The following is a 24,660-nucleotide window of genomic DNA, read 5'->3' as shown; positions in this document are numbered from 1 at the left end:
ATTTCCAAGACTTCTTAACATTCGTTCTGAGTCACCTTGTAACATTGACCTTTTGTGGGATTTGATCCAGTTTTTATACCGCTGTCTGGCCTCTTTGGTCAAAATTACGCGTGTAGCGTTATCGTGGTTCCGGGCTAGTCGGATAGTACGCCTCATTAAACGTTTTTGTTGCAATACATTGAGATCAAAGCAATGAAGGCGTTTTATGCTAGGTCGTTTTAGCCCACCTTTGTTTATTTGAAATTTTACTAATAGACCTGCGTAGTCAGGTGTTGGTTCTCCTGTACAATACTGGTCTAATATCTGGACGACTTCTTCGGTGTCAAGCCTTAATCTCACTCTGTTTGGTCCAACTTTGATCCTTTGTGGCCATTTCGACTTGGCGTTTTGCGTCTGAATAGTAAAGTTCATTATTAACATGTCGTGGTCACTCATTTCCTTTGAGATCGCTTTTAGTGTGGTTACTCGTTTGTGAAGATCTGCTGAGACAAATATATAGTCAATTGTTGAGCCGTGGCAACCACTTTTCCATGTGTGCGCTGGTGGTATGTCGCCTTGAGTGTGACCATTTAACATTTGTAAATTTCGAGCGCCTAGTTCTTTCTTTATTTTTAACCCCAGGTTTTTTGTTAAGGATTTTCTTGCATGAAAGAAATCAATGTTCAAGTCGCCGCAAAGTATTATGTTGGAGCTCCTTTGGTTCACAAGTAGACGATCTATAATAGTCGAGATTGCATCGATGAAGTCGTCATTCCCCACACTGGCATGGTTCCAATAAACGTTAATAATTGTCATTTGTTCAGGTGCTAATTTGTCGCAGTCTGGTCTGGTCAAGGTTGATTCTTGAATGAAAGGAGAATGATTCACAGAATTTGTAATCCTGAACCCAGATATACTCCTTACCATCGTTAGCAGGCCAGCCATTGGGCGCCCCTTGCCAGATTGTATAGCAGGGTTTACGACGATCTGAAAGCCCGTCGCTACCGGAGCTTCAGTTAACCATGTTTCTTGTAAACAAGCAATTGTCAAATCACCCAACCACTCACTGTAGAACAAATGGTTGAAACCCCGTGTGTTCCACGATCCAAGTGAACATGTCTGGGATGGGGGCTCAGCCTGGCATTATTGTGGTTGGTTGATGTTCAGTGTTGCTGCTACCCAGTTCCAGTTTTGTTCCACCCCACGGGGAAGAGAGGTAATATGAGTATTTGTTGCTTCATCGTTTGTTTTTCCATAGCCTTGAATTGTTATAGAAAACTGCTTTATGGGCACATTTTCTTCTTGACAGCAATCGTTATCAAATGAGACGTGTTTCTTACCAGTAGACGGAAACTTATTATTTGTAATTTTTGCTTTTGAGCTCTCGACATTTGAGTTCTGGTGCGGGGGCTTTAACTGTCCCGCGAAGGCGTTTGCCGCCGCCTCGTACAGGCTCTCTGATGCTTTTTGGGTGTCCCAGACACGTCCTATGGACTTAAGTTGTGGACTATGATTGTATGTTACTACGGTGGATAATTCGTCTTGCAACTTATAGACATCAAAGCCCATGGAAAGCAGGGACACGTTTTCCTCTAAAATGGAGGAAGCGATCAAGGGAGAGGTTATGTGAAGCACCACTTTGTCGTTCCGGGCCTCTTCTGGGAATTCGACTAAAAGCAGATCGTCTGAGTTGATGGCACGTAATCTCGGGACGTGATGTAATAGTGTTACTATGTTCCTGCGATTTAGAATCAAGTTGTCATGGGGCTGCAATCGCTCGACAAGTATTCTGACCGAGGGATGATGATGGGATCCCCTGGATGTTAGCATCTCTTTCATTGTTTTAGTTGTATTTGTAGGTCTTGTTTTGTGATCATTATTGTTCCTCTCTGGTAGTAATGAGCGTTGAAGTTCGACTCTTTCGTTACAGGCTCCTGCTTGAGTCTTTCTCTGGTCCGATGGTGGATGAACTTGATCAGTACACCTTTCTAATTGGTAAATTCTGTTTTGTTCTTGTCGTTTGTCTTGCATGGTCAAGAAATTGTGACTCTTATTCGGTAGGGCGACTCCCTTGTCGTTTATTTGGAAATTTCGCCCAGGTGGACACTCAACGGCAGCCTTGAGTGACGTGGTAGGAGCACTCGCTTTGGCGTCGTTCCCAGTGGATGTCGCTCTGCCCACCGCGGATGCTTCTTTCTTTAAGCACTCCGTTTTCGGCTCGTTACCAGTACATGGTTTTTCACAAAGAACAGCACTGGATTCCAAGTCTTCATACACGCTGTCATCATAAGTTGACAAATTTAATAAGTCAATTGAGGGTTCTTTCTCTGTGCTTACTTTATTGGATTCCTTAGGGACACTCTCAGTGTCAGATAGACTGGCAGAAGCCTGTTTTTGAGTTTGCTTAGCAGACTGCTTTATTGTTCTTGGGGCTAACGTGTGGACCACTTTGATGTTACGTAAAAATTTTCGTGCTCCATTTTGTTTGTTGCCTCTCTTGACAGGTAGGTTTTTGGATTTTTTTTTTAATTGTTGTCCAGTCAGGTGTTTACCCACACTTTTTTGTGATGATGTCTCATCTTCTTTATTGAAAATGGAGAATAATGGACGATTTGTATCTTCAGTAGGGCCCTGCTCGGTCCAGTTTGATTCCGCACGCTGCGGCTGTGTGGTAGAGGTTGATTCAACTTGTGAATCTCTCAAAGCTAAATTTGCAGAGTTTTTAGCTTGTTCGAATGCAGTGTGAAATGATACGTCAATAATTTCAGTGATTGGAATAGCATCAGAACTTGGGGTTGCTATACTTGCTGAGGCACTGAGACTTGTTGGCTGTAGTCTGGGTTTTTTTGATGTAATAATAGGGGCCGTAGAGGAATCCACAGGTGGGGTCTGGTCAAGTGTCTTCTCAGACAAGACTCCAGAGTTCACCTGTGTTAGGCTAGATTTAATAGTTGGACAAAGGCCTAGCGAGTTTGTGGTGACATCGCAGTGATCTATTCCTTGCGTAGAATCTTCAGTTGCCAGTTGTGATAGGTCATCAGATCCCTTTTGTCCTGGTAGTGAGTGTGGTCGATTTCCTTCCCATTTGAATAAGGCTAATGCTTCCTTGGCTACTTCAGCGAGTAGTCTTTTGTCAGTTGCCTCATTATTCCTTTGTTTAGTCACAAGCTTGTGTAGGTCGTCTAGTTTTCCTGCGCCCACCAGTTGTGTTTTATTAGTTAATCCACATATTTGTTCTACATTCACTACTTTTGAATTGAGTAGAGCCACTACCGTGGTCAAATCTCGGGTGGCCTCATGTATATGTTCGTATAGTTTTATGAACGGGGCAAGAGAGATGGTTAATGTGGATAAGACTAGTTCTTGCAGACATGAGGTCGTCATAGCAGTGCTGTCTATGGAGCTGTGAGTGGGTGCTTTCGACTGGTTGAGGCTTCTGGCATTATTAGTTCTGTTTCTTCTAATTTTCGGGAATGGTCGTTCAATGAAGGAAGACTCAGTGGTCTCATCACTGTCTGAGTCAAGGTCAGAGTTTTTGCTACTCAACGACAGTGTCTTTTTTTTGTGTGCAGGAGTCATGGTCAATTGACATTTTGTTGTGTTATTTGATCTTTTTTGTGACAGAGGTGGTAAACTGTGCAAATCCGGGCTGAGGTCCACACGCTCTCTTGTTATCGACATTTTCGCTCGCTTGTGTGGAATGTTTACAGCTCCTTCATCTTTTGAGCCGCACCCGCAGGTTAATCTCGAAATGTCGCGTTTTAATAAATGTTTAACCCCTTCGTTGTTAGGGGTAACTATGGTTGTGACTGTATCAGCTGCACTATCTTTTGTTTGAACATTATTTAATATGATTGAATTTTGTAGTACATTTGTTACGGGCTCTGACGGTTCTCGCCGTGTTTTCTGAGCAACTTGCGCGTCCGTCGTCGCCGCGCAAGCTCGCGAGCCCACGCAAAGGTCAGTGGGCAGGCCGATCCTCTCCTCCTCCGCGAGTGTGAGTACATCCACGCCAGAGCCGCCAGAACACCCTATCCCGCCCATCCCGCCAGTCGCCGGGCCGTCCTCAATCCAAGGAGAGGGCGGGCCAGGTCGCCGGACGCCGACAGACAGGCACCCCGCGGAAGGCGGCGAGACACGGGCGCCCGGAACGACAGTTCGCCGGTCCTCCGCTCCCGCCTCCCACCCTCCGCACAACAGCCCCTCGCTCCGCGCCGCACTCACGGACAGATCAGCCGAGGCACACACCATCGCGCCCGGCGCCACCGACAACACGGCCCCCCACTCAGCCTCTGCCAAGGAACAACACACCACAGGTAAATTTGTGTGAGTTCCTGTGTCTCTCTTGGCTTTGTTGTCTATCCGTGTCTCCAGTATGTCATGTGGGGGTTGAGCTACTTGATCTACCACAGTGTTGCATGACTCGGATGCAGGATGTAGGGGCGGAGCGTGCACTTGGTCCGCTGGTAAGTCAGTCGAACAGAAAGTTTTTGTCCCCCCATGCTGAGTCTGTGTGTTGCCGGTGCTTCCTTCGCAAAATACATCATCATTTAGAATGCCAAAGTTTGATAATGCGGCAGATTGTGCAAGCAAGTTTGTATGCGTGTGTGTTTCCATATCGTCCAGATCTTCGCTTGTTGATACACATGAATGATAGTTACTTACTTGGTTTTGCCGGTTGCTTAGCAGACTTCGATGCATTGCTGCTAAGTCCCCATGTTTCTTCTGAGCACGAGTTTTGGGCGAGGACATCTTTGCCAGAAGTACTTTAATGAGGTTTGTCCCTCAACTCGCCAAACAGCTAAACAGCAGAGAGAAAAATCCTCAGCCCTTTTCTCCTCAGGGCTTAGCGCCACAAGGGCGCAAGAGGCGGCCTTTTGTACCCTGTGGCCTTATTGGTTGTTGGAATTAAAGGTACAGGTACCGGCACACGCACCTCTTTATCCTCTGTGTCGGCAGTAGGTTGAGATGCACGGAAGAGAAGAGAAAGTAAGTCACTCGGTATCGCCACAGCTAAACAGCAGAGAGAAAAATCCTCAGCCCTTTTCTCCTCAGGGCTTATCTGGCTTCAATAGTACCGAAATAATGGCCTCCCGGGGAGACGGTGGAGGGGCAGCCTCCCTGATGTACGTGATTCCTCCCATACAGCGGATAGGCGAGGTGCGAGGCGCCCTCGGCAGCCATTATAAAAATCCATAGTAAGGCCATCGAAGCCGGGGGCCTTCCCTGCTGAGAGTGAATCAATGGTGCCCAGGATCTCCACAGTGGACAAATGCCAATCCAGCGTCTCTCTGGCATTGCCAGATAATACCGATAAAGGGAGGGTATCAAGAAATGCCTTTATCTGATACAGGTGCAGTGTCTGCATTTGCATATAGTGCCTCATAGAAGGAGTGGAACTCTTCGTTGATCTCCGGAGCCGTATGCACCAGGACACCGTCTGCCCCCTCAATCAAGGAAATGTCTTGTGGCCTTTTTCTTGGCATGCTAATCTGGCCAGTAGCTTGCTGGCACAGTCTCCCTCTCCATACTGTCTAGCCGCACGGGGGTTATCTGGAAACTTGCGTTCGCTGTCCGCATGGTCCCTGAAGGTGTCTAAAGAATACCAATCTCACTGAGTATTGCGGTGGATGGTAATGCAGCTTATTGAGTTTTGAATTGTGCAAGTAAACGCTTGCTTTTGTGAATGGGCCTGCGGCTCGCGTGGAGGATCCCAGCTTCCTTTGCCAGAGCAACCCCACGGATTAAGGCCTTGAAGACCTCCCATAGGCTTGCTTGCGAGTCAACTGATCCGGTATGGAGTTGAAAGTATTCGTTGATACATGTCCCCAGCTCGGCCACAAAGACAGGATCCAAAACTGCATCTGCTTGAGACACCATGATCGAGGCGACCCACACTTCTCCCCCCATGTCAGTGACACCTTTATTGGGGAATTGTCTGAGAAGGTCCTAGGAAGGATTACCATGTGTATTACCAGCCCCACCAGAGTATCCGAGAGTAGCCACCAATCAATTCGTGAGTGCGAGTTGTGCACCATGGAGTAGAAGGAAAACGCACGAGACAGTGGGTGCAATAGTCTCCAAACATCAACGACCCCCTGTGAGGTTTGTATTTCTAGTATGGACTTATCCTCCCTAGTTAGCTAGCGGGGCTTAGTACTGGACCTATGAAGGTCGTTGTTTACTATGGTATTAAAATCACCGCCCCACACTAATGGGAATAGGGGGAACCGGGCCAGCATTGTGTGAAGCTGTGAGAAAAAGTCAGGGCCATCTATATTTGGACCATATATATTTAAAAGAACCACCTTGCGTTCCATAAATGTACCATATACTAGGACGTAGCGCCCCAAGGGGTCTGTACGCGTCTCTTTGTGGGCAAATCTAATGGACTTATGTATCAGGGTCAAAGCCCTGCGGCACGGCTTAGAGTAGGCAGTATAGTACTGTTGCGAACCCCTCACATCCCCCAGCCAGTGCATGCGGCTCCTGCAAGAATAAAACTCAGCTTTTGTGGCGCTCAGCATAAAGCTGTAATTTGCACATCTTGACCGGGTTGCCCAACCCCCTAACATTCCATCTCATAAATGTCAGCCCTTCATCCACCATTCAGTCGGTACACAAATGGCAATAAAATTCTGATCCCAGCCAGGCGGAAACAGCCTTCAGCGTAGCTGAATCGGAAGGGAGGATCGCTTATACTTTAGTCCCTCCCCTCCCATCCCACCCTCATCCCCCTACCAATCAGGGGAGTGACTCCCAAGCTGCCATTATCCCAATGACCACAGTTGCAACTTTTCATGGAGGCTGTGCGTAGACCAAGATCAGCTTCCACACAGACGCGTCCTAGATGGCATAGTATAATGCACATTTCAAGCTTTCAAAGAGTAATATAACATAGATCATACAAGGAATGTGTGGGAACCACGCATCAGACCTTGGGTGACGTGGTCCCCTCACAATGGGTGCTTAGGGAGATTCAGTGTAATACAACAGGACTCTGGGGGTCAACCAGGGAAGTGGTCCTCGAGGAACTTGGAGGCCTCCTCCGGAATAGTGAAAAAAATGACCTTTTCAGCGTGTTAAACCCTGAGTTTAGCTGAATATAGCATGGAGTATTTGACTCCCAGCTCGTGGAGCCAGCTGTTAAGACAGATATCTGAACTCTGACCTGGTGGGCAGAGTTTCAGAAGGCCAGCCTAGTTTCTTGGAACAGGGTCACCTTCTGGACAAGCCAGACCAATCAAGGTAGCATTGGCGGCGGTCAAGACGAGCTCTCAGGAGGGGCGAGGGTGACTGAAAGACCTCAATGAGCACACAGAGTAAAGGACACTTACAAATCACTCCCAGTCAGGTGTATACATATTAAAAATACAAATACATTTATTTCAAGGCCTTTCAACACACAAATAAAATCACAGTAATACTTCTAAGCCAACACAATCCTATCACTATACATATATACGAGACCAATGGGGTCTAAATGGTGAATGCACGAAATGGGTCCACAACCGAAAAGGGGAAGGAAACAGGCAGGGCAAATAGTCCCTTCTGCATCAAACACAATCCTAACTGAAAGGCAGTCCAATCCCTAAGAAGAGTGGAGCCTATTGCTCAAATGTACTTGCAATGCTTGTGCACGGGGTAATGCAGATGGGCAAAACGGGGTCTCATCAGGGGTCTGTAGCAGCTCAGGAAGGTGGGTGAGGTGATACAGAATAAGTTCCCACTATTCGTGTAGGGTCTCCCCAACAGGGGCAGAGCTGGTTCCAGAGTTTGGGAATAGTTCGCTAGTTCGCACTAGCAGTGGAAAGGAGAGGGGCCCTCAGGGGCCACTCTTGTGTAAAAATGGATGGATGCTCTTCGGACCACCGGATAGGGTTGCAATTACTCACTGACCCCCGGCGCACTCCGGACCAAACTTCGGCAGTTGAGTCCACGTTGGTTGCAGGTTCAAATGCGGCAGTATCACGGCTCTGTGGCTTTCAGCGATGAAGATACAGCGTTGATTCCCAAACGGGACAGTGGTGATTTCTCCGCTCCTGGTGGATGGATCAGGCCAGTTCAGCTGTAGCAGGCTTCAGGGCACAGAGGAGCACAGCTGCAATGGGTTTGCAAAGTTAGTCACCACGGCTGGGCGACACAGTAACCGCGTATTCTCCGGTTTGGGCGCTCTCTCTTTACCCCAGACGTGCAAATGCCAAGTGTACGAAATTCAGTGTGAGAGTGCCGTGAACACAGCGCTTACGATGTACCAAGTTTCGAGGGCCTCCTCGAAACGGCTGCAGTGACGGAGCAAAGGTCCTGCGTATGCTAGTCAGCCCACTGGTTGGCCCAGGGACGCTTCCGAGAAGGCTTTCTTTCACGGTTTGCAGATGGTGCCGAGAATAGTCGGTCCCACTATTCAATGGGTCAAAGTGTCTTCACAGACCTTCTAGGATGACCAGATGCAGAGGGGTCCAGCGGGACGACAGCGGGCTCAGGGAGCCAAACCTTCCAGCGGGTCGCCAGCGGTTCCTCGACTATGCTTCTTAGTTTCAGGATACTTGGATCCTACCCTTCGTTCAGTGAGAATCCCAGAGATCAACATGGTATGGATGTTTAGAGCCTTCTCTTATCCAAAATATCCTTTGCGCCAAAAGGAAGAGAACCCAATGGGAGATCTACTCACATACAGGCATACCATACGTGGCCCAATCACAGACAACAGTGGTCGCAGGCATTCACAGCACACCAGACTCTCTGGCACCCAGGATGTGTATTGGAACCAGACAGTCCAGCCCACATCCCGGAAGAGCACACACAAGGGATGCAGAAGCCTGTGAAAGCTTGGTGGTTCACAGGAGAATGCATGCCCAAATAAGGACTGACCCGGGTCGGCTCGACCTGGGGAAGGTGAAGGGGCAAGATGGCCAAAGGACAGGACAAAGAACCTCATGGCATGACCAATTTGGAGCCAGGCCTCCTATTTGTGCCAAACCCGGTACCGCGGTTTCCCTGGCAGGAAAGGGTTAAAAATACATGAAGATAAGCTGCCACCAGCCCTGTCCAAGGCACATCTGCACTCTTCCTAAAAAATCCTAGGGCCTTTGGAAACAACAGGAAGACACAAGTTCATAACATGTTGCAGAAAAGTTGCAACATAGACGAGGACTAAGGGAAATAAAGTCTCCCAGTATTTACTGTCTTTAAGGGAATGTCAGTTTCCCCATAAAAAGTGAGCGAAAAAGCCCAGGGGAGCGCAGTAGAAGGCTGTGCTCCTCAGGCAAACTCAGACTATGGTGTTTAAACAAAGCAAAAAGTTGGGGGGTACACAGCTGGAGCGAACATTATACATGAAATGGAAATCTTTCCTAATACTGGCTCTTCACTGCAAGGAATATTTTGCGCTCCTGCTTAACAGCAACAGAAAAATCAGGGTAAAGGTGGATCCTAGCAGACCCCAACCTCCGCTCTCCTTTGGATCTGGCAGCACGAAGTATTGAGTCCCCGTCCCGATAATTAAGGACTCTGACTACTGTAGGCCGTGGCGGAGCACCAGGTCTGGACTTCGCAGGGAGAGAGCGATGGGCCCGTTCAATGGAAAAATTGAGGAGACAGCTTGGGACTGTCTAGTAGTGAAAGAAGGATGCTTTCTACATACTCCCCCATGGGTCAGTTGAGGTTATCTTCAGGAACTCCAATTATGCAAAGATTATTACGCCATGACCTGGACTCCAAATCCTCATTCTTTTTGCTGACCGCCTGGACCTGCCTGATCAGCGAGGCGACCTTAGTGCTGTGACGTCGTCCTCTCCCGAGCCCACCCCGGCCTCCACCTCCGTGATACGGGAGTCTGTCTTTTCCATACGTGCTTTGATGGAGCTGATAGTCCCGCTCATGTCGTCTAGCTTGGTGTGCAGGGTTGTGAACCCTTCACGCATGTACTCCATCTTCTGGAGTTTGGTGGGTTCAACCGACATCGAGGGAAGTAAATCAGTTTCACCCTGAAGCTCCTGTTACGCTCACCTGGTTCCCACAGGGGTGTCGATCGGACCTAGACAGCTGCGGTCTCCACCAACGTGATGCGTAGTGAAGAGATGACAGTCTGGACTGGCCTGCCTAATCTTGTCTGCTGGACTCGTAGAAGTATTCTCCTGCAAGTGGAGAAAGGGATTTAGCCACCCGTGGACTTTAGTGATGGCCCCCCAACAGTTCTCGTTCTTCCCACTAATCACCTCCGATATTCCCTTTTGGTTACCTCACCTTATGTTTTTAAATGATGAGCTCTCCATCCTGCATGGCATGCAGGGGCGCGTAAATACCAGTTACTTCACTGGGTTGAAGGTACTGGAGGAGTTCCTGAGGAATATTGACTCCAGTGCCTATAAAGTTCAAAGAGTTTAATATGTCCGCTGTTCACTCTTGTTCCATTCCCTCGTTAGGTTGCAGCTGGGTTCAAAAGAATATTGCCTGGAGGCAGCTGATGGCGTTCAGGTAAGAGTCTGTATTACCGAACACTGTCCGGTAAAAGTTGCATGAGTTTAACTTGCTGTTTTCTCTCCCTTTATAGGTGCGGCATAGGAAGATGCGGCGAATTAAAGAATAATACCTCTGGGGGTAAAGCAGGTAAGCCTATGGTGGCAAAGAGATTGTCCTTGTTGTTTTTCTCGGCTCACCTTGTTATTCCTTTTGTTTTCCCCCCAGGTGCTGGGTTTCGACGAAGAAAATGATGGAGGCAGCGCCGAGCCGAAAGATGCGGTGGACTGGTGAGTATAACGCGGCGCTGCTGCTGGCGAAGCGACGCGTGCTGAAATAATGTCCTTTCCAGGCTCGGAGATGTGCTGGGTCTGGAATCAGGTAAGGAATCAAATAATGTCTGTGATCTAACCTCTTCTCCTTTTGTCTAGGAGCTTCCGGATTCGAGGCGGGCGTGGCAGAAGACTGGATGCTGACTTGCAGACACAGTGAGCGTCACGCTGCTGAATGCAGAATAACGCAAAGCATGGGCTGCTGTTCGTGCGTGGTTTAAATAGCCTGCAAAGTAGTCCCAGGTAAGAAGTTCCCCAGAACCACACCCGAGTGAAAAATAGTCCCTGTAATAAAATAGTCCCATCCAGGCCTCACGTTGGCTTGGACTCATTTGCAGCATGGTCTGCATAAGGTAAGTAAAGTCTATGAGCCTGGCGCCAGGACTGATTTCTATGATGAGCCTGGCGCCTAAGGTGCCAGGACTGAATCCAAACAGCCCCCAGCCGGGGCTGTTGGGGTTTTAATGAGTATCTGGATGCCTGCTCCCGGGGCTGATGGACTCGATCCGGAGGCCCGGGGGTAGGCATCATGACAGCTCCACAGGTTTTGGCCTGCTTTGGTGAACATGCTAATCGAGCTCTGTTTCCGCCCCGCCCCCCCCTCCCCCTCCCTCTTGGCCATGGTGTTGTAGGGCTATAAGTGTGGTACGGAACGTGAAACACCAGGTGGCCGAAAGTGGTAAGCATGAAAAGAGGCACCGCAGCATGCACTGCATATCCAAGGACACAGACTGCATCATTCACACTGCACAGGCTGAAAGGACGATGAGCTTAGTTTGTGAGTGAGGGCCAGTATCTATGGTACAGTCTCAACCACCCGCCTCCCCCACAGGCCCCAAGGGATCCCAGCAGTAGATGTTAAGCCCAGAGAGTAGTGGCGCCCCCAGCGCTCCAGACTGCAATGCAGTGCAACTCAGCAGTATCCGACAAAGGAGTGGATATGGCAACCAGCAGTTGATGGGAGAGGGGTAGTGATTGCCCCTCAGTGGGTCAGACCCTCCGCAGCAGTATCAGGCCAGTGTACCCCAGGCAGCCCAAAATAACAGAGGCTACCAGATGAGACAGTAGTGGTAAGCTGGTCTGGGGGTATAGTGAACCTCCACTCAGGGTGTCTAGCGGCTAGCTTCACACCCCACCCAGTGTGAACCAACCTTGGGAGGATCCCTACCTTAATCAATGGGAGACGGGACCGCCTATTGGGCAATTAAAGAGTCTCAAACAGCGTGGGTGTGCCACAGGCACAAAACTCAGGAGATATTCACCCTGTGGTTCAGGGGTCCAAGCAGCACCACCCCAGCATCAGTGGAGTCATGGCAGTTGCACTCCTAGAGGTCGGGTAGTGCAGCCCTCAATACAGACAGCAGCGTGGGGTCACTCAGGCTCAATGTCAATTGCCAGAGGCAGCCAGGTGCATCAGGGAGCAAGATTTATTCGAGGTCCGTAGTATAGCACAGGCTATATCCAATGTGATGGACCTGGAGAGGACGGCCAACAGCAGGTGAGCAGAGGGCCCCCAAGCATAGGTCACACCGCCAGTCTGGGTGTTAAGAGAATAATTGTTACAAGCCTAGCGGCTGACTCAACGGGGAAGTGGCAGCTGAGGCACCCCAGCAGGGACACTAGGTGGAACAACTGTGAGCGGCACCTCGGAGCAAGGAAGAGGAGCCAGAGCCGATGTGCAGATTAGTAGGGTCTTCTCTGCGGCTCCTGTGTCGACTCAGCCCCAGTACCTTACCCCCAAAGCGTGTCCCCTCTTGCCCCTCCTCCAGCCGGGCCAAGGGGGCAGCATGTGTAGCAGGGGGAATCGGGTGCCTGCACGGCCCAGGGTGTGCGTGCCGGGGCGGATGTTCATCCAGTGCCCCGACACGACCAGAGGCAGAAGGCAGTCCACGGCACCTACCCACATTTACGGTGCCGGGCCGGAGAACAGATGGTGCCGGCAGGTATTAGGAGGGACCCCGGACTCCCAGATTCGGTATCCAGGAAGCCCAGCAGGTAGTCGCACCTCGACCCAAGAAAGGCAGCTGTGCAGTGCAGGAAAGTTTGCTTCCGTGCCGCAGGAAGACGGTAAGGCCACCAGAGCTAGAACTCACGGCCATCTTGGTGCTCGCGCTCGGCTCCCGCGTCGGCTCGGCCCCAGCACCTTACCCCCAGAGCGTGTCTCCTATTGCCCCTCCTCCAGCCGGGCCAAGGGGGCAGTGTGTGTAGCAGGGGGAATCTGGTGCCTGCACGGCCTAGAATGTGCGTGCTGGGCCGAATGTTCATCCAATGCCCCGACATGACCAGTGGCTGAAAGAAGTCCGCGGCACGTACCCACATTCACGGTGCCGGGCCAGAGAGCAGATGGTGCCGGCGGGTATTAGGAGGGACCCCGGCCTCCCAGATTCGGTAGGCAGGAAGCCCAGAAGGTAGTCACACCTTGACCCAAGAATGGCAGCTGTGCAGTGCAGGAAAGTTTGATTCCGTGCCGCAGGAAGACAGTAAGGCCACCAGAGCTAGAACTCACGTGGCCATCTTGGTGCTCGCGCAATAGTGCCCCCCCAGGACCTTATCTTTTAATATCTCTTGGGGAATTACCAACTTCATAGACCTTCCGGTCGTCCCAGGAAAGTCACTGAAACTGTCAGTGGAGAATGATCTGAGAGGAGGATCTGGCCTGATTCTATGCATGTAATTCTGCCCATAAGTGCTGCCGATGCCCAAACCTAATTGATTCTCGAAAAGGATCGATCGACGTGATAATAGTAAGTGTACCCTGCTAATTCCTTTTGAAGCATCCTCCAGACATCTTTTAGGGTCATAAGGTTGATTTTTCGTTTCAATGCCTTAGATCAATGATCCCCAACGTGTAGCTACACGTTGGGGATACATTTTGCTTGCGGCACCCTAAATTGTTGCTCACCAGTTGCTCTGGGCTATAGTGTGGAGGCCTAGAAGGAGATCCTGAAGAGATGAGACCTCAGTAGCATTATAGCCGGGACAGAGTCCTAGACTGTGGGAGAAAGTTGGCTAATGGGCCTGCTGTGTTTCCAGTTAGCTTATTTTTATAGATGCAAGATTTGAGTTTGTTGCCACCATGCAAATCATTTTTTCAGTAAATGTGCTTACTTTGTAAAGCAGTGTCACTGTTAAAACACTGTCTTCTTCAGATACTTTGTGCAGCTCAGAAATGTATTAATGAGCAAAATAATTGAACCATGTTTGTGTCCTGGAGGAAATGGTTCTTTTCTGTTTCTTTGTATAGCTAGTAGGAGCAACTTTCCATTAATCATTTGCATGCACTGCTTTTTGTACAAGTCGGGTTTGTGCTTGATGCCACCATGCATTAGCTTTGTAAGAAATATTACTTTTAGTGTCACCTATATTTATTACATAGTGTCCTAGTTGAAAATTTGTCATCGCTTGATACTCTCTCAATCTGACACTATGAGAATGGGCAAATGCATGCCGCATTTTTCATTATTAATTTGCCCTATGTTCAAATCCAATTAAGTTACTGTTAATACATTTAAATAAACAAGCCAATTAATTCATCCAAATGCCCAGTTAACACCATCACACCCCTCAATGAATTGGTCGTCAAACGCTCATAGTTTTGACCAATGGTTGCCATTATGTTTTGTGTAAAATCCCTTTTGGGCAGAGAGGAGAAGCGCACATTCCTTCAGACAATTATCATTTGTATTCCTAACCTCTTTTTCACCAAAGTAACAGACCTCAGGGGCTTTAAAATGCACTATTTGCCAATACATGCAAACACAATAAAGAATTGTCAGGGGGTAACCTCCAAAGCGCAAGTGAAGTGATCTTTAAAACCTACATGTAATGACCAGTATTGCTCAATCAATAGGTATTTAATTTAATGTCTTCATTAAGTTGGCAACATTTAAACACATATAATATTTCATAAAATTCCTATAGAACAATCCCAAAATAAAAAAGCAACTTTAACAATTATAATTATTATTGGTTATTTATGACATGCTTAATACCCAGAGGTTTCTAAGCGCAGACCCGGGGATTGAACTTGTGTTGCTCCATGTCGTCTTGCTTCCAAGGCGACGGGTTGCCCCTGAGCTATCCTCCTGAGACTCCCCTATCCAAACAAGATATATATAAAAACCTGATCAACAGCAAAATAACAGAAAATGAACCGAATCTTCGACTCCCATTGTGCAGACACACTGTGGTCCCTCCTGCACTCCTTTGTTCATTGAGGGGTGTGTACATTTAAATGTATCAATAGCATAAGACTCCTGAATTCTGGGGATCTTATTTAACCGTTTTCTCCTTGCCGTCTTCAATATGTATGTAAGTCTACATATAAAGCTAAAGAAGGCATTGTATTCATATTTTGGGCATATGCCTCTCTCCCCATCGGAAAAACAAGCTCTTGCTTTAAGAAATATTTTACATCAACTTAATGTGCCAAATGTAGTTATAGTCCACCTCATATCCAAATGGGCAGTGCCTTACAACCTCCCCTCTGACTTCCAGCACCACAAGTATTTTTTTTACTAGGGCTGCCCTCAATCATGTGCTTTTAATAAATAAGTAATGCATCTTAACTGGACGGACACCTTTAAACTAGCACCTCAATTCAGCTCATAAAGTGCTACAATCTGTAATTTGAGGTCAACCTGGTGTTTGGCACAGGAATATATTTTGCAACTAATCCTTAACATTACGGTTTGAACCACCCCAGATTTTGCTGTCATAAAATATCATGGAACAGACAAACCTGTGCCTTGTATACCTCTACCTCCAGGCACTTGTCCAATCTGAATGTCCCGAACTTGAAATAAAAATGTAAATAGCCCATTAATTCTTAACAATGCCCTTTCAGTTTTCGCCCTAAAATGATTGCCCCATGCACTGCTCCTTGAGAAGAGTAGACTCAAATAAAAATGAGAATACCTCTTCATCTGTACATTCATTAAAAAACCAGCTACAAGGCTTCAACCTATTTCCAGAACACCATCATTTTTTGTTTTTATTATATTTAATTTCAAACTATAGCTCCCGAAATAGTAATTTGTTTATAACAGGCCCTGTTGAAATCCTGCTGACACCAAGTCCAAAATAGAAGTGTCATCAGCATTAAGAAGCATGCTATAAAATGTCCCCTTTAGAGAACTTTCCTAAAAGAAGTACTAGAGTCAAAGTCTTAAGGGAATAAATTGGGGCCTAGTGACATCCCTGCTTTTCATCTTTATTTGTTGGGAAATACAATGTATAATTCTCCTATCTTGTATATTTGACAGAAGCAGAAATGTCTGCGTATCACATTTTGACAAGATTTAATAACCCATTAGGGACCTCAATAAAATGTAAATTACACCACAATATGATTCTATCAATCAAATCAAATGATTTCTCCAAATCTGAAAAAATCCACAAATAATCTTCCTCCCTTAACCTTAGCATATTTCTCCATGATGGTGCACAGAGTGACGCAGTGGTCCTCGTACTTAAGCCCTCTCCTGTAACCGAGGGCTTCAAGATATATTACTTTGAGCCCACATCTCCAGTCTGAGCAGGAAAACATTTGGAGAATATCTTAATGGCAATTGAATGTTCACTACGAAAATTGTACTATAACCAGGGGTTGGGGGAGGGAGGGTGGGCTGGTGGTACAAGGACTACTTGTACAAGCAGATGGCATAACCTTTGTCTCGACTATTGCATTAAACATAAATCAATTTGATGTCCTTCGAAAAAGCTTCCATTGTTACTCAATACATTTTTTGGGTTTCTTTTGAAACTGTAAATCTGACCAGCTGTGTTCACACCATTCATTAAAACATTGTTCCATTTTTTTTTTCTAGATTCTACATCGAACCATGTGACATTCCTTTCTATAATCTGGACATGGGAGACCCTGTTTGCCAATGTTTATGTCCCGGATAGTTTTAACCAAAGACTCAAACTGACACTTAAGTGTGTGGCCTCTGATATGTTTAACAGTTTTGAGAAAATATCTTAATTTCTTGTGAATTAGTAATTCTTTCCAATGCTTCCTTGTGGAGCGTAGGCATCACATACCAGCTGCTCTGGCTATTGGACATTATCTTTGTGGTGCCTACACCCCACACCATTGGAAAATTAACTCAAGAGGATAGTGATCGTTCTGTTCAATCAGAAATGCAAACTTTCATAACATTCCTGAAGACAAAACAGTCAATACAGTAATCAATGACTGAGCAACAGTAATACTGGTCTTGTATGCTTAGGAATGCACCATTTGCCACTAAAGATCCCAGAGAATCCCTGGGCAGAATCCCAAAGTACACCTGAAAATCAGTGCTCCATTTGTGACAAATATTACTGTCCAAACATTTGCACTACATTTCAGAAAAATATTTTGCTTGAGAACCTGAAGCCCCTGGTAATGTTTATTTAGTGTCCTACTATATTTTTGAACAACTTGGCTGGTCGCATCTGTCTAAAAATGTCCTACTGACCACACACCACACAATTTCCTCAACATTGCCTGCAAACGACCACTCAATGTCAAAATAAGACAAAGGTCGTGTAACTTTATTTTACTAAATTTCACATGCTCTAGATAACTGTTAAGTACTGCAAATTAAAATGTTCTATTAGCAGTCTTTATTTTATTACATTTCTAATTTGTGCTGTAATCATTTTTCCGCCAACTGACCACAGGTATGCTCTATCGTAAAATGGATGTTGCTCACCATTTCATTTGATATACAAATTGTACTCATTGCGCACAAAAGGTTGGGAATCTCTACCTTAGATAGTGACACTTGACCGTGATAAATCTGTGCACTGCGATCTTTTTGTGGGTCCTGTGCCATGTTCAGGTCACCCATGAGGATAATCTCCCCTGTTGCCGAAGGTCGCTAGCGTAGACAGTGTTGCTCTTAGGAAGCCATCCTGACCTGCGTTTGGGGGCATATACTGAAGATAGTCATAGTTTGCGATCCTGGCTTACATTTAACAAATACATATCTGCCACCCTTATCGGTTTTCGCTCCTAAGATCCCAGCCTCTAGTGACCGTCTAAATGCTATAAGGGTACCTGCCATTTTTCCCTCCACGCTACCTTGGTACATATTGGGGTAGCCCCCTATTTTTAACCTAAGTTTGTCCCTCTTACAGATGGGAGTTTCTGTCTTCCCTAGCCAAATATCGTTCTACTTTCTTTCTTTTATTGGGGGCATTTAAACCCTGCACATTGAATGTCAGGAGCTTACCGTGTGATCCCATTGTTCCCTAATTCCATTCCTCTCCTGAAGCCCCTACCTCTGTGTGTATGATTGTGTCTTTCTAATGAGCCCAGGAGAACCATCTTCCCAGCTTCGGTTCACCATGCAATTCCAGAGATGTTGTCAAGGATGGCACTCTGTCAAGAGTGGCACAGGGCCCCCAGGTAGGGTTTGGGTGGCTGTGCTGATGTAAGGTGACAGATAAGTACACACACAGCAGGAAACTCAACAAGAAAGAAAAGTAGGCAACTGTAGTTGTGAACAGAAAGGGGTAGGAAATACAAAGATACAAACAAACTGGATTCTCTCTTGGGTGTATGCAGAAATGGAAAAGAGTGTTCCACCGACCTTTGGAAACTCCAGCCTTCTGCATAGATTACTATTACAGGGGCCCACTCGGTCTGCTCATGGCTGGGAACAACAGCTGTGGGTGTCTGTAACACAGGAAACGCGACAAGGGAAGGGGCAGAGGTTGCCTGCCGGAAACCAACAGTCAAGCTCTGTACAAAGGATCAACATAAGACACACAAGAGACAAGAACAAAAATAACCAGGAAAAGGAAGTCTAAGAGTAATCTAGCAGAAGGGAATAAAGGAAAAAACAGTACAATAGAAATGGGTAAACTAAAGGGGAGGACAGAGGACTCAAGGAAGAGAAGGACAGGGATCAAGAACAAGGGGTAGCAAAGAAGGAAGAGAGCAAGGGAGCAGCAGCCAGGAAATAGGAGGGCTGCAAACAAGGACGTAGGGCTGCAGTAACAGATGGCACAAGGTGCAGAGAAACTGTAGTGGATTGCAGAGGACTGTAGTAGGCTGCAAGGCATAGAGTCCAGAGGAGCAGGACTGAGAGCTGTAGTAGGCGGCAGACAGAGAGCCCAGAGGAGTAGGGCAGCAAAGAGCGAACCCAAAGGTGCAAGGTGTCGAGGCAGAGAGACCAGAGGTTCAGGGCTGAAAGCAGAAGGATGTAGCAGGCTGCAAGGCAGGGAGCACAGAGGACCCGGGCTGTAGGCAGCGGACGATTGCAGGCTGCAAAGCAGTGAGCCCAGAGGAGCAGGGCAGCAAGGCAGGGAGCCCGGAAGGCTATGGCTGTAGGCAGCGGAGTGTAACAGGCTGCAAGGCAGGGAGCCCAGAGGACCAGGGCTGTGAGGCAGAGAGCCCAGAAGGCTAGGGCTGAAGCCAGCGGAGTATAACAGGCTGCAAGGCAGGGAGCCCAGAGGACCAGGGCTGTAGGCAGCGGAGGGTTGCAGGCTGCAAGGCAGGGAGCCTAGAGGAGCAGGGCTGTGAGTCAGGGAGCCCAGAAGGCTAGGGCTGTAGGCAGCAGAGTGTAGCAGGCTGCAAGGCAGGCAGCCCCGAAAGAGCACTGGATCAAAGCAGGAAAATGCAGCAGCAGGAACAGCTTACAAATTCGAGTAACAAGACAAAAAGGGGCTGGGAGGACTCTTGATGCAAGAGACTGAGCTCCTGCAGGCAGCTGCTTAAATACTGCCCTGCCCTGTACTGAGGCAGGCTAATTGGCAGCACACCTGAAGGTAATCTGCCTCCTCCCTCTCTGGTCCTGAGATGGTGGAAGCAGCACAGATCGCTAGGGCTTCTGGGGATTGTGGTTCCAATACTGAAGAATGGGAATGGCCAGGAATTAATAGCTGTAGCAAGGTGCATTATGGTACATGTAGTTAGCTGAATAAAATAGTAAAGTACCAATGTCGTACAAATGGAAATTAAGGACCAAAATGTGAATAGGGGTTGTTTAAAAAGTATTATGAAGATAAACGAGTACCATATCGTCCATGATGGTTGCCAATGTGTGCGCCAGTGGCACAGGAGTGACAGATGTAGTGTAGGGATACCTCTACTCCCTACCCAGATCCAAGTGACCCTAGTGTCTCTCCACCCGTGGGCCAATTGCTCCATAAATGTGACCGCCAATCGAGACCTAGAAGACCATCTGTTTAAGATGTTACTTAGTGTTGTTGCTCCTAGTGTTCTGTTGTCCTTCCCACAAGCCATGGCTTTACCACTTTTGGGTTGCAGCGAATGTCATCTCATGCCCTCAAGCCTGTTGGTGCTCCATGCCCTCCCAAGTAGAGACCTCTCTATGTCTGAGTTTTCATGTCCTCTCTGGCCTGGGGGCCCTTGTCTTTCCTGTCTACCTTCAAACATTTCCATGGCTTCCTCACAGTCGGCGCCGGCCCGCAGCCAGCGGGCGCCCCGCCCGAGGCTTCCTTGTCCACATTTAGTACTGCCATCCCCTCCTTACAGGTCATTACACAATGTTGCTTACCCTCCCACATGAACAAGAGTCCAAATGGGAAAGTCCACTTGTATTTTATTTTGTATGATGGCCCTGGGGATGGGACCCATCACCCGTCTCTTAACGTTGATGGGGTAATGTCCTGAAAGAGGAGGATATCCACATCATTCACCCTTGTGGCCCGGCCTGTCTAGCTGCATTGAGGATTCTTTCCTTCTGGGTGTAACTGGACATTGCCGCTAACACGTCTCACTCTGGCGCGAGGTTCTCTGCTCTTGGGACCCGCTCTCTGGATCCTATCGATGGGAATAGCTGTTTCTGGACCACTCTCCCAGGAGGTCCCTGAAGACTTCCTTCACTGTCTCAAGTCTTTGTCCTCAATGCTCTCTGGGAGGTTCTTGAGTTGAATATTAGACCTCCAGGACCGGTTCTCCAAATCATTTATATTGGATTTCTACATTTTGTACAACCCTTGAGAGGTTTTCAAGCAGTTTGTTGTTTCTCCTTGTGTCGTCTGCCAGTTATTGTATTGCGGTTTCTGTTGCCTCCATGCATGTGCCCAGGTTCTCTATTTCACCTTTCATTTCATGCAAGGTGTGTTTCAAGTCGGCCTACAAATCCCCAATTTGTGTGTTCACGATTCCGTCAGCTTAGTTTGGAGGTCTTGGAAGCATTGCAGCACCTCCTCCATGCCCATCGCCATAGGATTGTATTGTATTTGTGTTTATACCCCGCACCAATGACCCGAAGGCTTACGGGTGCAAACAAAACACAAGAAAACTCCCTTAAAAGAGAGGAAAGGATTGTATTCTGGTAACTTCAGTGTGTCATCAAGAAATAGCTGTTCTAATAATAAAATAAGAATGTTTTTAATTTCTTTAAAAAAAAATCAACTGACTTCATATCCCTGAGATCTGCACGGAGGGCATTCTAAGCTCTTGGGGTGGCATTGGCAAAAGATCCTATAAGGGCTTTGTTTGAGTTGCAACGAGGCGTCATCAATTAATTGGTGTTTTTCGATCTTAGGGCTCTCATATTATGTTTCACTGCCCGACGATCCTTCAAATAGGAAGGCATGAGTCCCATGCGACATTTGTGGGTAATAAGAAGTAGCCAGAACTGAATTATGGCCCTCACCGGAAGCCAATGCCAACTTTGCCTTGCGTCCGACACATGGTCTCTCCATTTGAGTTCCTTGACCACCCTGACTGCAGTGTTCTGTATCAGACTGCAGCAATGCTGAATTTTTGAACCGATTATGGCTCTTGCGATTGTCTCTGCATTTTATTGTGAGATGAAAGTCCGAAGGTGGATGCAGAGACTAATCCACTAATTTGTGCCTTCATATTCAAATTCTGGTCCAGAATGATGCCCAGAGTTTTGACTACTTCTGAACCTCAATTGTGCACTTTGCAGTGGAGAAGCAATTGTACACCGGGCCTAATTTCAGAAATTTCTCTGATGAATCAACCACCTTAAGTTCCGTTTTTTTTTATTGAGAGCTAACCCATTTTGAACCATCCAACTTTGGATGGTGTCATAAACTATGTTAATATTGTGCTCGTCTTCCTTATGCAATCCGGTGAGCGGGATGACACATTGCGTGTCATCCGCTTAATTTGCAAATGTAATATCTTTGCTTTCTGTGGTCACGAGACCCCCTTGGGCAGCCCTGCTGCCTCCCCGCTCTCTCGCCCCCAGCACCTTTGAGGGGGCTCTTCCTGTTGTTCCCTCGTTAGTTCTGTGCCTGCTGCGCCCTCTGTGGGCCTCATTTCTGGGATTTTAAGATTCATAGAGACTGCTTGTAGGCCAGTCCACCTGTTTTGACCACCTCTGTTTATTGGCGTATCTCCTAAGCTTCACGTTCCTGCTGCAACCCGGGTAGAGACGCTTGTGGGTCTCCTCTGACCCGCCAGCTCCTCAGATACATGGTGTAATTTTAGGGGGGGACAGGGGTGTTTGTCCCCCCAACGTTCATGGTACACCATTTTGTCCCCATTCATTTGGCTGGGGCACCTTTTCTTCAGATGTCATACTCCCCCGCCCCCCATCATTTTCAGCAAAGTTACTCCACTGCTCAGATACCAAGGGAGACCCCTGCCTGTTGTGGTCCGGTGGCGAGATGGGGGCCCCCTCACCCAGGTTGTGCCTCCCTGATTGATCGCTCAGACCCTAGTAGGCCTGCAGGTTACAGTCCCCTGAGTGCTTGTCAGACTCTTTCTGCACCTGTCTTCCACTATGGCAAAGGCTTTATTTTTTGGGGGATCCTCCCAAGCTGTAAAAAGTCCCTTATGGGCTCCTGCACCAGCTGTCTTCCCACTCCGGCCCCTGCTTTGGCTCATGCCTCTGCTGGTAAGGCACAAAGATGCGTCCCCCCTCCCCTACCCCTCTGGAGGTGTAGTCAAAAATGAGTGCGCTCACCTCCGACTCGGCTGGGCCCGTTGGAAGCTCCCCCCACTTTCCCTGCTTGTCGTGCGTTGCGGCTGACCCATGCTGCATTTGAGGGTGCTCTAGCGGACCTGTGCTGCCTGCGGGGGTGCACTGGCAGCAGGGGACCTTGTCTTTTGTGGACTTGTACTGCTCCCTGCAGTGTTTCCCCAGTCCCTGTAAGGGGCAGGGAAGTCTCTAGCCCCTCAGGCTCTTATCCAGGCAGGACACCCGCTGCTGACCCCTCCGGTAAGGAGGAGGGCCCGCTCCACACTCCCACACGGGTGCCAGGAGAGTCTTCCTACTTCCTCCTGCCTGAGGCTTGCCCGCAGACACCGGCCCACGCTCCTGCTCTGGAGCTGGCGGTAAGGGCAAAGCCCCCTCATTGCCTGATGCTGCGCCAGACACCGCAGCCGCTCTCCTGTGCTTGGTGTAGTTGACTGCCACCGGGCTGCGCACTGTCGCCCTCACCCGAGCCCGGCCAAGGAGACCGCCACCGACCGCAGGGTTCCACTCTCTCTGCCTTCCAGGGGTGCAGATTACTCTGCATAAAAAGTCCCCTGGTATTTCTGCCGGTTTCTGCTCTAATTATTTCTGCATTCATATGGACACTCTAACTTGAGTAGCTTCATTGCTTGGCCCCGGGGAAGCAGAACACCAACACTTACGGTGTTGCCACCCCGGGGGCCATCTTGGAATCCCCATACATTGTGGCACAAGATTTTAACCAACCGCGCAATTCCAGTTTACATGGCTTCGAAGTGTTCAAAAAGCCAAGGTACATAAGAGTGTCGACCCTCTCCACCGAATCTTTTCCAATCCGCCAACAAAAAGTCAAAGGCCTTCGCCGGCGTGAGCACTCCATCACCTTGGTCTTAGTTGAGTTGATCTTTAGAGAATGTGCTTTCACAAAATTGGAAAAACCTCTATTAAGCATTGAAGATCAATGAGAGTTTGATCAAAAATCAGAAGGTCATCGGTGTACGCTATCCACAATGGCTTCATGTTATGCAATTTGGGGGTAGCTAGGGCTACACACTCAATGTAGTCACCAATGTCTGCCAGGTAGATTAAACAGGCAGGGCGCCAATACACAGCCCTGCCTGACTCCATGAAAAGTTGGATGTTGAAGAGACAAGGAACTAAGATATTCGAGTTTTCATGGAGCCCAATTATCAGTCGCAAAAGGACCCTCGGAATACCCCAGTTTTTAAGTTTGGTCCATAGAATACTATGGTTCACGGTATCAAAGGCTGCCGACAGGTCTATTGATGCCATGAAGATTGAATCCACTTTGCCCACCTATGCCAGATCCTGAGTGCATTTTAACATGAGGCCATTCTGTGGTGTGCCCATACGTCTCCTGAAACCAATCTGCCGTTTCTTAATCCTCCCAGACTCAGTTGCCCACAGCTCAAGATGCTGGAGTAGGATAGTGACAAACACTTTGCTGTCTGCGCCTAATATGGTGACTGGTGGGTACTTAATAGGGTCAGATCTTAATCCCTTTTTATATATTGATAAAATGTATGCCGATGACCAGGACTTCGGAAATAAGGTCTTCGCCATGCTTTGGAAGAGAAGCAGCAAAGTCGGCGCCCATGCTGCTGGATTGCACTTAAATAGCAAATTGGAGAGCGTATTCGTGCCTGGAGCACGAGGAGAGCTCATCGTAATGATGGGTGTGTTAACATTTTCATAGTTAATGTTTAAAGCACTAGCCTCAGAGCCAATAAAATGCTCGTGTGCTAAGTTTACAACTTTGTTCCTCAGGCAGAGAGAACAAAGATGTACACTGGGAAACCCAATCGTTCTCCCACACTGCATTAATCTGCTGTGTTGGTTGGGCCGTGTCACGTGAATTCATTTTCTTTAAAAAAGCGTGTGCATTTTTATTTTGGAGAAACAGCAGGACAGCTTCTTATGCCCAGTCCCTCCTCCTGAGCTTCTATTACCAAGGCAAGATGATAACATTTCTG

The sequence above is a fragment of the Ambystoma mexicanum genome, chromosome 2p (assembly GCF_040938575.1).
Source record: "Ambystoma mexicanum isolate Mex_15411 chromosome 2p, UKY_AmexF1_1, whole genome shotgun sequence".
Lineage (NCBI taxonomy): Eukaryota > Metazoa > Chordata > Amphibia > Caudata > Ambystomatidae > Ambystoma > Ambystoma mexicanum.
This window is presented reverse-complemented; position numbering follows the sequence as displayed.